General features: G+C 36.5%; 1 pseudogene; it reads right to left on the bottom strand.

The window, feature by feature from the left end:
- Nucleotides 1–468: 468 nt before the first annotated feature.
- Nucleotides 469–919, bottom strand: LOC132007484 (small ribosomal subunit protein uS12-like; annotated as a pseudogene).
- Between the last annotated feature and the right edge of the window lie 3,941 nt (nt 920–4,860).

Raw genomic sequence — 4,860 nt, 5'->3', positions numbered from 1 at the left:
CCACCCTCTGTTTTTATAAATAGTTTTATTGGAACACACTGACAATATTTTAACATTACAACAGCATAGTTAAGTAGTTGAGGCAGAAACTACATAGCCCCAAAAGACCAACATATTCCCTATCTGGCCTTTTACTTAAAAAGAAGTTTGCCATTCCTCAGGCTAGATGGTCAAAGTAGATAGAAACCAACAAATATAATTCTTTCAGCAGGTCCACTCCTGCTGAAATTCTGTATTAGGTCTTCTGTTCTTTTTGCCTATCCTCTATTTTTCTGGAATTGTTTATACAAGCCTAGGGACTAGTATCTTCATTCTCAATGAATTAGTCATCTTAGGGATAATAGGTTTAAGAGATTAATATAACCCTTATTTCTTTCTGAAGAATATTTTATTTATTTGTTTATTTATTGATTGATTGTTTTTTGGGCATGTGAAATTTTATTATCATCATGTTTTCATCAGCAAAATTTACGATCTTGGTCTTTCCTTTTGGCCTTTGCATAAGGGCAGAAGAGAGACATTAGCTACTTTAATTACCCTAAATGAACTCCAGGAATGTCACCAACAGTATGATCTTTGTGACCAAATCCAGCAACCAGAACCTCATTCTTTTCCTCAATAAGATTCAAACAACCATCATTGGGTACAAAGGCTGTGATTTTTTTTTTTTTTTTTTTTTTTTTTTTGCCATTCTTGATCATGTAGACCCTGACACACTTCTTGATGGCAGAATTCGAGTTTTGGCTTCTACCCCTATTTTTTCCAGCACAATTTCCTTTGCATAGGCAGCGCCTCCAAAAGTGTTGATCTTCAGAACTGTGCTCAAAAGGGCTTTCTTGTATTGTTTATGATGCCATTTTTGATCTCGTCAGCAGCTACGGAGCTTTCTGGAAGTACTAAGACCAGGACTCTTGCCCATCCTGCCAGCACCACAGGCCTGAGTAAAGAGCTCTAAAGAATATTTTTAAAAGTAAGCAAAAAATACATCATATCAAATCTGGATGAGAAGCAATTGGACGTGGACATTCTGTCATTGTGGCAAGCAGCATCAGACTCACAGATATGGATGACTGAGACCTGAGGACTCTAACAGAATACAAATATCTAGGACAGAAACAAGCAAAACTGCTTCTTGATGAGGATGAGAAGGGACAGGATCTTTGTGACAGAAGCTTGAAGTGAATGATGGGGATGTACCTTAGGACTTTGTAGTTATCTGGGAGAGATGGTGTTTCAGATTATACTAGTACACTTAGAGAAAAACATAAGTTTGTGAAGGCTCTTAAGATTGAAAATTTATGCAAGGCTTTGCTGGACCTTGAGCTTTCTGGCTCACTCCATGAAAGGGCCTCTTATACACAGGGGCCTCTCAGAAGGGGAGACACCAGCTGTGAGTTATATTTTAAAGTTCTAGAAAACAGGCTACACAGAGGGTCTGTGTTTATATTATGAGTCACAGAAGGGACAGGTGGTGGGTCTGGAGCTTAATATCTGCAAATGATGTCTCTGACTGCCAGGATTGTTCAGAGGAGTTGTTTGTTTGTAGGAGTGAGTTTGGAAAAGAAATGAGGAAATGAAAAGGATTCTTTCTCTCAGTGACCATTTTAAATACTGGATTCTTTCCTTGAATTTGTTAAGGAAAAATGGTACCAATACACAAGGGCTGTTGTAGCAACTTAAATTCATCAACAAAATATGAGCAGAAACTCCAGTGAAAAGAACTGAATGCTAGATAGTACCAGCATTGGGGATAATAAAAGAGTGAATAAATAAATGAATGAATGAATGATGGGGGCTATTCTGGATAAGAAAAAACTAAAAGTAAACACTCTATTTTTCTTGAATAGAGCATCCAAATTCAAATTAACTGCTTGGAAACTTCATTATCTTGTCCTTAAATCTCTTCCTTTTATTCCTGGATTTATATCTCTAAAATGTTATGTGCCTTTTGACAGATGTCTTAGCTTGTCACCATAAGATCTATCAACATTTTGTGGGTTCATTCCTCACTCAGCAAGATTGACATCAAGGACACATTATACATAACTGACAAGGAAGTCAGGCCAAATACAATTTGCTGTATCCATCTAAATTTTGCCTTACCTGTTTTGACAAAGTTCTGAATTATAGAACAAAAGAGAAATTTGGCAAGACTGGCAACAACAAAGAAAGAGGAAGGTACAGCACTGCTCTATAAAGAAATCCACACACATGTACACATATTCACACAAACATAGAAATAAACAGAAAAACTTGTTTTGGACCTCCACTCCCTATACCTTACTGCTGGTGGGGCTGTCATCACCCAACCCATTATTAAACCAGGGGCATTTGAAGAGGAACAAGGAGGACGTGTTCTACAATTCTGATGAGAAAATTCAACCTTCAATGTAAGCTACAGGGTAGTAATAAAGACAGAGCTATTTCCTCCAAATTTTGGCATCTGTTCTAGGTAGATTTATGAAGACCCATTGAAGTATCTGACCCATACTTAGCTCTATTTCAGTTAAAACTTGCTTTTTTAAAATTTGAACTAATTTATGAGTGTAGAATGGATAGTGAAAAACATTAAGTCTGAAATGTATTTTACAACTAATTTGGCTTTGCAGTTGTGCTAAACTGTTGCCCGAGATATATAACTGGCTTTTGACTGATTAGGACCATCTTAGTCCAAAGAACTCCTTTCTGCAGTGTCTGCCCCAGCAGTCCACTTCTAGTTCTTGAGCAGGCCAGATGTTCTCTTGAATTCTGTAATTTTGCTCATTGTTACCTCTGCATGCTGTGTCTTATACCCACCAGTACTCAGTGTTTTTTATTTCTTGGTAGTGTTGATAATGGTCATGTCATGCTTTTCATTGGGCTAAGAAGCTAGGGCTAGACACTCCAGGAACTTGAATTAGCCTCATGCCGATGTTTTGGAATGGAAAGAGCACCAACTGGGGAAATAGAAAGGCCAGTTATGAATTCTAGGTTCTGTCACTTATGTACTACTATAATATTCAATTAATGAAATGTAAGAATGCTCATCTGAAGAATTGAGATAATAAATGTTGCCCCTTAGGCTTACTTTAAGTATTAGAGAAGATGACATATGGAAATCTGCTAACACACTAACATGTACAGTTCATATGAGTTTTCTTAGTTCTGTAGAGAGCAGCATCCATGTCCATCTGAGTCTCATTTGTGTTTTATAAATGTTTGTTGACATTTCATAAATAATTTCCATTTGAGTGCCCAATATGCAGTGTTTTGCTATTCATACAAATTCATTTCTGTTAAAATAATTCCTTGGCCATAACAGATCTTCCCAGCTGAAAACCCAGAGTGTTTGTCCAGCTTGGGTCTTAAGGATTTCCACAGCACTCCAGGATAGTTAGGTAGGCTTCCCAATTTCATCTTGGTGATCAATCCAGGCTGAAAGAAGAGAAGTGACTCACTGAGGGTCCTATCCTCAGGGTATTTCCAGTCCTGGAAACCAGGCAGCTCTTCTGACCCTCTCTCTAGCATCCTGCCAGCAGATTTATCACTGTAGCTTTGTGCTCCTATAGTCTTTCTGGGGCTAAAAGGATAAGAATGTCAACCATATTTTGGACTTTCCCAATGTTTACCTTTAGATATAGAAAAGGGAGAGGTGGGAAATTCAAAGGAAAAAGAATGAATATTCTTCTCCTAATTGAACTCAACACACAAATAATTCTATTAGATTGAAAGATATGAAATTACTGTTTTTGTAGGTCAAAAATGACTGAACATCAGCAATTTCATGTGGTTTGGTTAAATATAGCAAATAATGTACTGTTTCCTACATAATGTAAATGTCTGTGGTTTTCCTTTCATAGCCATTCCAAATGCTTTTAAAAATATAGTTGTTCAACTGCATTTATGGAAATACTATCTCTGCTATAGAATAGAGGGAATGGGATGAGAAGTAAACTTCTGCTGAGTACCTAGTATGGGCCAGAAATTCTGTTAAGCATTTTACCTACTTTTTCTCTATGCTCAAAAATGCACAGTAGACACCAGTATCTCTTTAATTATTCACTTTTTCATTAAGTATGTGCTGTGAAGCTCAGAGAAATTAGTTACATTTTCCAAGTTTACACAGTCAATAAAAAGCAGAGGAGGTGTTTTAACCCAATTGTGCCTGACTTAAAGGACTAAGCTCTCTTCACACTGCCATATGGCTTTCCCTTTAGGGTAAACTTTTATTTTTGTTATTTTTATTGTGTTATGTTAGTCACCGTAAAAATACATCATTAGTTTTTGATGCAGTGCTCCAAGATTCACTGTTTATGTACAAAACCCAGTGCTCCAAATGCAGGGCCAAAGTTGATCTAAACTTGTTTGGTATAGTTCAAATGGAGTCATAGACATTCAGTTGGTTAGTAGTATTTATCTTCTTCAAATGGGCCTGTGTAGTAGGGAGTTTGCTATAGGAGTTTGGAATTTAGGAGAAGTAAGTTATGGGATGAAGTTATGGAATTGGATTCCCCCTGCCTGGCACATAATAATATCCAATAGGTATTTCTTAAGTTAATGAATTTTTGGATGAATTATAGATTTTGAGAGTCACCAGCAGTAAAATCAAATGTATGTCCATCTAATTTTTTTCTATGTATATCCATTTTTAAACTGTTTGAGATCATACTATACAAACTGTTTCATCATCTCTTTAGAAATAACTTCTATTTGATTTTTAGTGGTTACAAATTTCCAGGATATAAAACTCAGCTGGTAAAGAAATCTCTGTTTTTATATAACTAATCTTCGTACGCATTTTGAACCTCACTCTACCTATTGCAAAAAAACCAAAAAACAAAAAAACAATCTTGCCAGCTGAAGGTCATGACCTCAGTCATC

The sequence above is a fragment of the Mustela nigripes genome, chromosome X, assembly GCF_022355385.1.
Source record: "Mustela nigripes isolate SB6536 chromosome X, MUSNIG.SB6536, whole genome shotgun sequence".
NCBI lineage: Eukaryota > Metazoa > Chordata > Mammalia > Carnivora > Mustelidae > Mustela > Mustela nigripes.
Note: the sequence above shows the minus strand (reverse complement) of the source record. Positions and strands in the feature narration are given on the sequence as shown.